This window comes from Henckelia pumila, chromosome 4 (genome assembly GCF_033568475.1).
Source record: "Henckelia pumila isolate YLH828 chromosome 4, ASM3356847v2, whole genome shotgun sequence".
NCBI lineage: Eukaryota > Viridiplantae > Streptophyta > Magnoliopsida > Lamiales > Gesneriaceae > Henckelia > Henckelia pumila.
The window spans coordinates 121723831-121737553 of record NC_133123.1 but is presented as its reverse complement, the minus strand read 5'-3'; positions in this window follow the sequence as shown (position 1 = coordinate 121737553).

Genomic DNA, 13723 nt, shown 5'->3' with positions numbered 1-13723 from the left:
CTGGGATATACAACAAGAGCAGAGTAATCTGTTGGTGTCCATAATCTCGTTTCGAGATTCAAGGTAAAAATTTATAATTGTTATTTAATTTTTACACGCAAAATTTAATCGTAAAGTTTTGATACCCATGATATGGAATTGTTCCATATAAAATTTTTAAACTTCCGCTGCACCGGGTATCAATTCTGATTGATCTGATCACCATTTTCCAACAGTGGTATCAAATCCAGGTTGCTCAGATCAAGCGATTAAATTAATCGATTGTACAAAAAAAAACTTTTAAGCCTCGGTTTTTGAAACAAAATTAAAATTAAAATTTTTCGGGGCAAAACACGGGCAGCGATTGGATCGCTGCCCGGGGCAGCGATGGTCGCTACCCAGGGCAGCGCAGCGCTAGGTGCTGCGCAGGGCAGCGCACGGCGCTGCCCTGCCCGAGCCCCTTTTGGGGCGCGGGCTGCCCGGGATCGTCCCGGGCGGCCCGGGAAAATTAATTTTTTTATTTTAATTAAAATTTTAATATGTTAAAATTCTATTTTGGTCCGATCGAAAATTGTTTTTGATTGGTCCACGAGGCGTCGGATCGAATTGTTCGAGTCCGAAAATTTTAAAATTGATTTTTGGATAAATTTGAATTTTTGGAAAATTTATAGATTTTATCCGTTAAATCAGATTTTATGAAATTAATTATTTTTGGTACAATTGATGATAAGATATGATCTTATGGAAATATTGAGTAAAATATGATTTTATGTATAAAATTGGATTTTATATATAAAATATGATTTTATTTGATAAAAAGATAAAATATGATTTTGTATGTAAAATAAGATTTTATATATGGAATATGATTTTATCCTTTTAAATTTAATTGTCATTGCATGTTATCCAATAAATTAATTTTGAATTAAATATTATTGGATAAGAATGATCGATTGTCATGACCAATTTTGTAGGTGTATGTTAGGGAATTTACATTTGTTTTTATTGTTGTTGGATTTATTAATGGGCCTGGTTTATGGCCCAATATGAATTGTCATATGTAATAAAAGTGGGCCTGGTTTATGGCCCGTTCCCACCCCTTAAAATGTATCCCCTACTTGTCATAGTTATTTATTGTAAATACATTAGACTTAGTGGGAGATGAAGATTTGAAGACGGAGGTGGGCCCAGCAGACAATAAAGACTGAAGAAATGTAAATTGGAAGCTCAATGTAATAGGATTGCATTGCATACCTGCATATTACCTAGGATTGGACTTAGACTCGTGATTGGCAACCACGGGTCGATTAGAAATGGAATCGATCATCCTATATAATATATGATATTATCGTTGTATGCATGTTTTAGACTAAATTGTATGAATCCCGCAAGCATACAAATTTTAAATGATGAGACAAATTTTCAAAATTAAAATCCCTCATTTTAAATATGATTTAAAATTGATATCAAGATAAATAAAGGAAATTTAAATATTGTTTAAATGTTCCTACCTTCCATCAACGATCAATGTATGAGATGCTACCCGCGGATACGGTCCGGCTCATATTATTGGGGGGGCCCGTTCGTCGGAAAGCTGTACATTGGATCGACACATGTTGTAAGTTCGGTGGAATTCCCATGGGATCGGCTCATATTATTGGGGGATCCACATGGCGACCGTCCATCACAACTTAATATTGATGGGTCATCTTGACATGTCACAATAAATGGCGTCATATTATTGGGCCCTTATTGGACATGAGGTAAAAACGTGGAGGTTGCTTTGGAAGCAATTGGGCTCTACCTTTTGGCTGATATTATTCGGGACCATAGTTTGTCAATTGGACTCCATGTTCCCACTAAGGAAAACAGTTTCCCGTTTTCACTAGAGGGTAGTGAAATCGTTAAAATAGTGGGAGTGAGATTCATAAAATAAATTTCGCCTATTTTATGTCTTAGTAAATTAATTAAACAATCATCGATAATTGTCTGTTTCATCTCAGTATATCATTATGATGAATCTTCGTAATCCACATATTTCAATTCTCGAACAAAACAAACTTACTGGTGCAAACAATACGGAATGATTCCATAAGTTAAGATTTTCCTAAGTTCGAAAAAGATTTTCTAAGTGTTATAAAAGGCTTCTCCGAAAACAGCCCCGGCTGATGTAACTGCCGAAAGGTTGGCCGAACTAGAGAAATGGTTGGACCATGATCTCAAGGCCAAATGTTACATGCAAAATTGGACAAGTCTAAACAAGTTTGTCATCACTGCAAGAAACCCGGTCATTGGAAACGTAAATGCAAGGAATACCTCGAGCAGTTGCGAACTGCAAAGGGTATGTTTTACATTGAAATAAATGTTTTTCTTAATACTACTTCTTGGGTATTGGATACCAGATGTAGATCTCACATTTGCAATGAGTTGCAAATGATGACAAGAAGTCGCAAGCTTAGAATGGGTGAGACCCAGCTGAGGCTCGGAATGGTTCTAGAGTTGAAGCCAAAGCTGTGGGAGACGTTTATTTAATTTTGCAGAACGATTTTAAGTTACTTTTGAGAGATGTTTTATTTGTTCCAGATTTGATTAAAAACATTATTTCTGTTTCTATGCTTGATAGAGATGGTTTTTCTTGCAATTTTGTGAATGGGATTTGCAATATCTACAAGAATGAATGTTTGATTGGAAATGGACAACTTGAAAACAATCTATATAACTTAAAATTAAAAGGCGTTCCAATAAATTATGTTGATAAACCGGTAACAACGAACAAAAGGAAAATCGATAGTCAAAACCCGGCAAACCTTTGGCATGCTAGGCTAGGTCATATTTCCTCAAGGAGGATGAACAAGCTACTGGGAGAGGGCATGTTTGATATGTCTGATATTAACTCTCTACCTACTTGTGAGTCCTGCCTGAAAGGAAAAATGACTAAATCTCCTTTTAAGGGGAAACCTGAGCGTAGTCAAAATCTGTTGGATTTGATCCATACAGATGTTTGTGGTCCATTTAGAATTGGTACTCAATTTGGGCACACCTACTTCATTACCTTTACTGATGATTATTCAAGGTATGGGTATTTATATTTAATGAAATATAAGTCTGAAGCATTTGAAAAGTTCAAAGAATTCAAGGCTGAAGTAGAAAACAAGCTAGGTAAAAGTATTAAAGCACTTCGATTGGATCGAGGTGGAGAATACTTAAGTACCGATTTTTTGGACTATCTGAAAGAGAATGGGATTCTCTCTCAGTGGACTCCTCCTATGACACCTCAGCTGAATGGTGTATCGGAGCGTCGTAATCGAACTTTGTTGGTGTCCATAATCTCGTTTCGAGATTCAAGGTAAAAATTTATAATTGTTATTTAATTTTTACACGCAAAATTTAATCGTAAAGTTTTGATACCCATGATATGGAATTGTTCCATATAAAATTTTTAAACTTCCGCTGTACCGGGTATCAATTCTAATTGATTTGATCACCGTTTTCCAACAGAGTTCAATTTCTCGATTCCCTTAAATCACACATTACTTGGTTTTACATGTTTACATCTTTGATTCTACATTGCTGAAGTGTTGTAGCATGATTGTAGAGTTTAAAATTCCTTCAAGCTTTGCCACAATATCATTGATGAGTTATAAACTTCGATATCAAATATCAATGATGAGCTTGTAGCATTGATATCTCGACTTCGGTTATAGCATCAGTGATGAGCTTGAGCTTGAGCCTGATGATGAGTGATGCGTTCTAGCATCTAAACCGTGTCGTTCATTAGGCTTGAACTTTTGTTGTGTAGCTAATCGCTTTGCAAATTATATTGTCTATTAGATTGAAATGCATGAAACTTGCTATCTATGTTTCAATATATGTTTTCGTTGTTTCATACTAAGTTTTATACTTACCGGTGTATCCGGCTGTTGTTTTCTTTTGTGTGTGCATTGCAACAGAAGATGCAGGGCCGAGTCGTAGAAGGTCTTGAGCGATTGGAAGTTTAGAGAAGTGGCGTTTCGGGCTAAGAATGTAAAAGTGCTACCAAGAACTTGAGTTAATGTTATAGCATGTGTTGGTTGTGTTGTATAAACCTAGTGAAGGAAACTTGGAGTTAATTTGAATACTTATAGTATCTTGTAAACTTGGCTTTGAATAAAGTTGTCATGTATCTTATACATGTTGTTCTAGTATGTTAGCCTTGTTTATATTGAATCAAAAGTGGTTAGATAACAAGATACTAGCAAAGGTCAGCACAAGAGCATAATAAACATCTGCAGATTTTTTGCACTGCAGGGGCCGCTCGATCGGTGCACTTTGACCGATCGAGCGGTGCACTTGAAATGCTAACCCCAGGGTTTGGGATTTCTTGACCGCTCGATTGGTCAAGTTTAACCGATCGAGCGGAGGTCCAATTTCTTTTTTAAAAAAATTTATTTTCTTTTGTATTACTTGTGCTTAGTTCTAATGCTTAGTATTGAGTTGTGGGATTAAAGTAGACGAGCCCGGGGTCGCCACACAGTCTTAGAATCCCTCTCATTCCGGCATGAAATCGGTTCATTCATGTCTTCCTATGCCTAAAAGCCTGTCAGGAGCCGCTAATTGTCCTGCAACCTCTTGGCACCGGCGATCACTCTTCGCCCTCTTATTAGCCACGGGCGTCACAGTGGTCCCCCCGGGTCACACTGTAGTTCCGCCCCTAGATTGATATGATCCTAATAAGCTTAAGTTTGATTTCTTTTTCTTTTTTTTTAAAATAAATTACTCAAGAAAATATTTGGTTAGTATATTAGATATGTGTTGAATCCGATATTTTGGTGATAACAAACAACAACTCATTGTATAGGAATGTGCTGCCAACCATTGTATTTCAGGAACCTACTACAACTTCTACCGAAAGCTTGTCAACCGCCTTTGCTCTCGACCGGCTGAAGTCACAAGCCTATCAACTGGCTATCAAGACCAGCAGAGGATAAATCTATCTACCGGAAGCTTGTCAACCGCCTTTATCTCTCGACCGGTTGAAGTCACAAGCTTATCGACTGGTTATTCAAACCAGCAGAGGACAAATATCTCTACCGGTAGAATGCCAACTGCCTATCTAGATATCTCGAGACAAGTACCTATGACAAGATGTTCTTTGCAGGATCTTTTATTAAAAGCAGAACCGGCGTTTCAGAAGATTTTTTGACTCCTGCAAATCAAGACAACAGGTTGTACCAAAATGGCAAAAACACAGAATGACTGCAGATAAAGCATTCGACCGTTTATTCCAGTTTTGGACCCTGGAAGTTGTCTGCAGTGTACGATCCTCATGCAGAATCATCAATGCATTTATGAGCATTAAATGTGCATTCAATGCAGCATCAGAACGTTCAAAATAAAGACGTTGATGATTGACCTATATAAAGGGAAGATTGCTCAAACAACAACAAGTGATACGAGACAACGAAGAGAGACAAGCAACTCAGAAAAATTTCAATCACTTGACTAATATCAGAAGTCCTCATCTGATATACTTGAGCACACTTACAAGATCAATCATCTACTGCTCAAATAAACCCTCGCCTACAGTTCACATATCTGATCGTCAAGGATCATCCTAGGGTTTTCAAGCCTCTCGACCGCTCTGCAGTCTGAGAAGCTCAACTCAACTATACTCAGTGTTGAAGAGACTTGAAGCTGCTCTGAAAGCTTCCACCAGTCTGATAAGAACTGAGAATCTTATCTGTGTAAATCTAGGAGTTTCGGATTAGGCATTGGATAAGTCCTAAGTCTGAAGTGGGTGTATTACAAGACGTTGTAATAACCAAAGTCTTCTAGTGAATTCCTTCCTAAGTGGAAGAAGGGGAGACGTAGAAGGATTAAGCCTTCGAACTTCCATAAAATCGTGCTTTAGCATTTACTGCCACTTATCTCACATCCTGCTCATACATTGCATTATAAACTTTGCATCACTAAAACCTCTGAACTATTTCCGCACTATTTAAGTTGTTCAAAACGTTTTAGAAGTTGAGAAAACTGATTAAGTGAACTAAACTTCACTTGATCATTTTAAAGAAGTAGAAGAAAAGTTTCAGAGTGTATTCACCCCCCCCTCTACCCTCTGAACCGATCCCAACAAGTGGTATCAGAGCGGGTTCCTTTCTCAACTGCTGATCTGAAGTTTTCAAATCATGACTTCTTTCAACAGAATTCCTATGTTTTCTAAAGAAGAGTATGATGATTGGAAAATTCGCATGCAGGCACATCTTGCAGCACAGGATGATGACATGCTATATGTCATAACAGACGGTCCTATCAAAATTATGAAGGTCAACCCAGCTCTAGCCGATGGTGCAGGACAAATGATTGAGAAACCAAGAGCTGAGTGGACCACTGAGGACAAAAAGAAGGCCAATCTTGACAATGTGGCCCGGGACATCCTATACAAAACACTGGACAAGAATATGTTCAGCAAAATCAAGTCATGTTCCACAGCAAAGGAGATTTGGGAGAAGCTCACTCAGCTGTGTGAAGGGAATGACCAGACAAAGGAAAACAAGCTCACTCTGGCCATTCAAAAATATGACAACGCCAAAATGAAGCCAGGGGAAACCATGGCTGAATTTGATGAACGGTTCAGTAGTATCATCTGTGATCTTACTGCTTTAGGTAAAACTTATACTAACCGAGAAATTGCTGTGAAGGTTATGAGAGCTCTGCCCAAAGAATGGGAGATCAAGACAGTGGCCATGAGAGAGTCAAAAGACTTGAGCAAGGTTGAACTGCATGATCTCTTTGCTGATCTCAAAGCCTACGAGTTCGAGCTCAACATGAGAACAGAAGATGAACCATCCACATCTCAACCAACCAAGGCCTTAACCTCAACCGTGATACGTCCACCGGTCGAGGAACCTCCAAAGAGATCAGCTGAGCAAATCAGCAATGAAGCCATGACACTCTTTGTCAAGAAATTTGGTAAATTTATGCGTAAAAACAATTCTAAATTTAAAAATTATCATAAATCGGACCATACAAACGATGGTCCTACTTGTTTTAACTGTGGAAAGCCAGGCCATTTCATTGCAGACTGCACCAAGCCTAAGAACAATGATCAGAAGCAATTCTCCGAAAGAAGAAGGGGTAAGGAGGATAAAAGGACGTTTAGAAAAGGAAAAGACCAAAGGGTTCTAGTAGCAGATGAAAGCAAAAGCAAGTGGGCTGAGTCTGACTCTGACAACTCCAATACCGGAAGCTCTTCAGATGACAGCGATGATGAAAAAGTGGAATGCCTTATGGCCGACATCGAAGAAGAAGCTGAGGAGGTATTTGACTTTGGCTCACCTGAATTTACTCACAGTGATTTAGTTACTGCTTTACACGAAATGGCTAATGAATACAAAGCATTATCCAAGGAGTTCGAGGAAGTAAAGGCAGAAAGAGCTAATCTAAAAGATAAGTCAAGCAAATCAAGCTGCATGCAGCAAAAAGAGCTTGATGGTCTTAAGGTCAAGCTAAGTCTGCTGGCTACTGAGAACGACACCTTGAAAAGAGTATTCCAAGCTACCTTGATTGAAAATAAAAAACTACTTGAAACCATTAAGGCTTGGAATAAATCTTCGGTAACCATTGACAAGATTCAAGAAATCCAAAGACCGGTACATGATAAAACCGGTCTAGGGTTTGGAACAAATGAACAGTCTATGGAATCCTGTATTCAGTCAAGCCTGGACAAAGGCAATCTTAACAAAATAAGATTTGTCAGGTCCAGCACGATATATGAACACGATGAGTGCAGCTTTGACAAAAATCAGAAAGTATCGAACGAACGAAGCTCTAAGCATAAAGGGCTGGGATATGTGGATCCCCAGACCTCTAATCAAAGAGGAACTTGGATCAAACCAAAACCTAATGAAAGAAGAAAGGAAAACCAATCTAATTTCAAAAGGCCATGGAATGAGTCTAACTACTCTAAGAAAATATGGTCAAAGGAGAAGCCTTACCAGTACTTTAATTGCAGGCCAGTTCAAAAGAGGTACATGCTAACTGATGAAAATAAAAAAGGCAAGCAGCACACAGCAACCTCACAAGCACACACATTTACTGCCTATCAACCGCACAGATTTCTGGACACACACACGGGCAAACCTGTAAGGGTGTTCCAGGTGTGGGTCCCGAAAGGGCTAATCCGACCTGGACCCTACTAGATATGGGTACCAAAAGTTCTTCACTCTTTGCAGGTACTAAAAGTCCAAACGGGCGAGAAAACCACTTCTATCAAGGACACTACCTGGTATTTAGATAGCGGGTGCTCACGACACATGACAGGGAATCCAGAACTTCTAACAGAAGTGGTGTTGTGCAAAGGACCAAAGATCAGCTTTGGAGACAACTCCAAAGGTAAAACCGTGGGTAAGGGTAAGATCATCCATGGTAACATCATTATTAAAGATGTGTTACTTGTTGACAAACTATGCTATAATTTGATAAGTATTAGTCAACTATGTGACAATGATCATTCGGTCGAGTTTCACAAACACACTTGCCTCATAAAAAATGACAAAGGTGAGACTCTTATGACCGGTGTACGAGACCTAAACACCTACAAGGTAAACTGGTCTTGCTCACATATTTCTTCACCCACTTGTCTTACTGCTCATCATGATAAACATTGGTTGTGGCATAAGCGGTTAAATCATCTAAATTTTAAGTCCATTTTTAACTTGAGGAAGCATGATTTGGTTTCTGGTCTGCCCGAAGGAGATTTTATAAAAGACAAAGTTTGTCCTGCTTGTCAACTAGGAAAGCAGGTGAGAGCAACTTTTAAAAATAAAGGGTGTATGTCTTCTTCCAAATGTTTAGACTTACTTCACATGGACCTATTTGGTCCTATACCAGTAAGAAGCATAGGGGGAATGAGATATGCTCTTGTTGTTATAGATGACTTTTCTCGATTTACTTGGGTCATCTTTCTCTCTTCAAAAGATCAAACTGCACCTCACCTGATTAAGCTTTTTAAACGCTTGCAAAATGAACAATCTACTGTGATAGATAGAATCAGGAGTGATAGAGGGACTGAATTTTTAAACACCACTCTTATGACTTATCTAGATGATCAGGGAATCAAGCATGAGTTGTCAGCTGCTAGATCCCCACAGCAAAATGGGGTGGCTGAAAGAAGGAACCGTACTTTAAAAGAAGCAGCCAGAACTATGATTGCTGATTCAAATGTTTCTCAAAGACTTTGGGCAGAAGCAGTTAACACAGCTTGCTATACTCAAAACAGATCTATGATTAATAAACGATTTAACAAAACTCCATATGAGATCTGGAATGGCACAAAACCTGACATTTCTTATTTCAAAATTTTTGGGTGCAAATGCTTTATCCACAACAATGGCAAAAACCATTTGACAGCCTTCGATGCCAAAGCAGACGAAGGAACTTTTATTGGTTACTCAGCCGTTAGCAGAGCTTATCGAGTGTTCAATCAAAGATCACTAACGGTCGAGGAAACCATTCATGTTGTTTTTGATGAATCTACTCTATGTACAGAACAAACTCAAGGGAGCATAAATGATCTGAGTCACAGACTGGAAAACACAAATCTACAGGAAGAGAATGACAGTGATCTATATCCTCCAAAGAAGGATGATCCAGTTCCCTCTACCGGGTGTGATCAAACAAGGCCAGAAGTGGATCCACCGGTTGATAACAATCCTCCAGCCAATGATGATCCAGTAAACGAGGACGTTCATCAACCAATTGATGACAACCCTTTAGGGAATTATTTTAGGTGGAACAAAGATCATCCACCTGGGTTGGTCATAGGTGACCCTTCTGCTCCTCGAAAAACACGTGGTCAAATGATTAATGAATTCTTGCATGCAGCTTTCATATCTCAGGTAGAGCCCAAGAAAATAGATGAAGCTCTATCAGATGCCAGCTGGATTGAAGCTATGCAAGAAGAGTTGAATCAATTCACCCGCAACAATGTTTGGCATCTAGTTCCTCGACCGAAAAATCAAAATGTGATTGGAACTAGATGGGTGTTTCGTAACAAGCTCGATGAACATGGCACTGTTGTGCGTAACAAAGCTCGACTTGTTGCTCAAGGATTCAGACAAGAAGAAGGCATAGACTTTGAGGAATCTTTCGCGCCAGTTGCAAGACTAGAAGCAATCCGCATCTTTCTTGCTTATGCAGCCTTCAAGAATTTTAAAGTTTATCAAATGGATGTGAAGTCTGCATTCCTCAATGGTCTACTTCAAGAAGAGGTGTACGTTGAACAACCACCAGGTTTTGTCAATCCTACTCATCCTCAATATATCTATAAACTTGACAAAGCTCTCTATGGATTAAAACAAGCACCGCGTGCTTGGTATGACACTTTGCTAAAATTTTTACTGGAACATGATTTCCAAATTGGAACGGTCGATAAGACCCTGTTTAAATTTGTAAAAGGTGATCATGTGTTACTAGTACAAATTTATGTTGATGACATTATATTTGGGTCAACTAACCCCAAGTTGTGCTCAAAGTTCTCTAAACTGATGAAGGAGAAGTTTGAAATGAGCATGATGGGCGAGCTAAACTTCTTTCTTGGACTTCAAGTAAAGCAACTTGAAACTGGAATATTCATCAATCAGTCCAAGTATGCCAAGGAATTGGTAAAGAAGTTTGGAATGGAACAATGCTCAACTGTATCTACCCCCATGAGTACATCAATTAAGCTTGATAAAGATGAAGGGGGAATTCCGGTTGAGGTAACCATGTATCGAGGCCTTATTGGTTCACTGCTCTATTTGACTGCCAGTCGACCGGATATCATGTATTCAGTTTGTTTATGTGCTAGATTTCAAGCCGCACCTAAGCAATCTCATTTCATTGCTACCAAACGAATACTTAAATATATTAAAGGAACTACTAATGTGGGTCTTTGGTATCCCAAAGATTCAAATCTTAATCTTATTGGCTATTCAGATGCAGATTATGCAGGTTGTAGAATTGATCGCAAAAGTACAAGTGGCACATGTCAATTCCTTGGAGATAGACTAATCTCGTGGTCAAGTAAGAAGCAGACATCAATTGCTACCTCGACCGCCGAAGCAGAATACCTTGCTGCTGGCAGCTGTTGTGCTCAAATACTCTGGATTCAACAGCAGCTTAATGATTATGGGATTCGGTCGAGTGAAGCTCCAATCTACTGTGACAATACAAGTGCCATAGCCATCACTCACAATCCAGTGATGCACTCTCGGACAAAGCACATTGATGTCAGGCATCACTTTATCCGAGATCATGTCTTAAAGAAGGAAATTAGGCTGGAATACATCTCTACCGATCAGCAAGCAGCAGACATATTCACCAAGCCTCTACCGGACGCTAAGTTTTCATATTTTCGAAATATTCTTGGCTTAGTAGATTTAAGTTAGTATGCATGTGTTTAGGGGGAATGATTGTCAATATGACATTAATAGATCAGCTGTTACGTTGCCATTAATATTGACATATCATCCGCCTTTAACTAGTCTCTGACAGGCTTCGTACTAGCAGCTTGGTGCTTTGAACCAAATGACATTAATTGGGCGCCGTGATTATGCTCTTCAAAACTTTTTGAATTTCAAAAATACTTTTCATGACATCACCCTATGGCCCATAGGTTCCTATATATACTTCTTTACACTCGTATATCAATTTTTCACCTTTGCTAAAAACTTTCATATTGTATTAAACGCTCCATCGAATTACTCTCAAGCTTTTGCTTACTCTTTGCTCGAGTTCTTATCTATAGATATCATGTCGATCCAGAAGACTTGCCTCGCCATCAACTTTGATTCCGTTGTTAAGGCAAACAACGCAGGAATAACTGAGGTCTTCACCATGCTTGAAGCCTCTGGACTGAGGAAATTTCTGGAATGCAGCGCCATCTGCGATTTGCCTGTTTTGAAGGAGTTCTTCGCAACCGCTCAAATCGAGCATGGGACTATCAAATGCTTGATCAAGACAGAGGTCTACTCCTTCAATCAGAAGTTCTTCGCCAGCACATTTGATCTGCCCTCCAGGGGTTTGACAAAATGCACGGATCTTCCAGATGGTAACTGCTCTTATTGGTTGAAGGAGTTCTCAACTACTGATGCTCCGATCAAACTGCCGGCCCAGAAGACATCTCTCAAAGCTCCATTCAGGCTACTGACTAATATCGTGGCCAAGAATCTTCTGGCCAAGGCTGGATCTTACGACAAGGTGACGCTGGAGAAATTTCAATACATGGCTTGTATTGCCTCCAAGATCAACATAAACTGGTCAGACATTCTGTTCAATATTCTATGTGAAATGATCAGGGGCAAAGGGCAATCCGAGGGATTTGCTTTGCAAATCTGCCACATCTTGGGCGTCCTTGGAGTGGACTTTTCCAAGACTGAGCCTCTGCATCCCACCAAATGGCTCAACAAGTCTACGATTCTCAAATTCCTGAACAAGAAAGAGACTGCGGTCGACACCTTGCCCTCAACCGCAAAGGTTATTGCTATCCCTCAACCGCTTTCAACGGTTTCGGTCGTGGCCAAACCAGTCCATACCAAAAAGTCTGCCAAGCGTCAACTGATCATCGAATCTGACTCTGAGGATGAATCACGTGAGAATGTTCCACTGATTCAAGCTTTCAGCAGGTCATCCCCTTCGGTCTCCAAAGCAGCTGTGTCATCCACGCCTGCAGGCGAGAAGAAGAGGCAGCACAAGAAGCTAAAGTCTCTTTCTGGACTTGCTCCTACCCTGCCAACGGTCGAGACTACTACCGTTGTTGCTTCTACTGCTCCTCGTCCTACAAAAGGTGTGATAATCCGAGAAGGTGCCTCATCAGCTCCTGAGGTCACTCTAGCTGATCCCAAAGACAAAGGGAAAGGTGTGATGATCTACACACCCAAGGCTCAACCAGCAGCTACGATAGAACTCAATATGATCATCTCTCACGTACTCCGTACTATCAAGCGTCATCTACAACGTTTTGACAGATGGCATCACTCCCGCACTCACTTGACACTCGCTCAAATATTTCCTAAATGGAAATCTCTAAACGTCATTGAGCAGAAGATGCTTCTATTTGCTGATACTGAAGACATCGTGGAGGCTCTGGGAAGAAGACATCTCATAGACTTGAAGCTTCGAGGAAGCCTGCTATCACTGCTAATTAATGAGCGTGTCAAGAATTTCAAATCCAAGAGTCCTACCGCTGCCGATGACTTTGTGATTTTGACTGGACTACAGGATAGTCTACGTCAAATCACTCAACTACTTCAGCACTTCCAAGCTCTCAACAATGTCAAAACACCAGCTTCAGCAGCCTGTTTGCAAGCTTATGTGCTGGAAGCACAAGTGATGATGAAAACCTTTCTCACTCAAGATCAGGGTGAAGAAGACGTCTATGCTCTTCCTTCTTCAGATGGGATTCTGACCGATCTCATCACTGCTGACCTCTTTCAATCATATGCTCTAAGATCGAGTGTAGCAGCATCTTCATCGGTCGACCCCTCCTCAACCGCAGTCCAAGTAGTTACTCCACCGGAAGCAGTTGTGATTGCTCGCTCCTCTCCCGTGACGACCGCTCACACTTCTCCCGGTCATTCACAAGATGTTTTAGAAGTGGCTGCACAAGAGATACCTGTCACCTCTGTGACAGAGGCTCCTTGCAGTAGTGAAGCAACAGTGCCCCCAACGGAGATATCAAGCACTATTGTATCACCTGCATCTCCAGAACAGCAAGTGACTGATG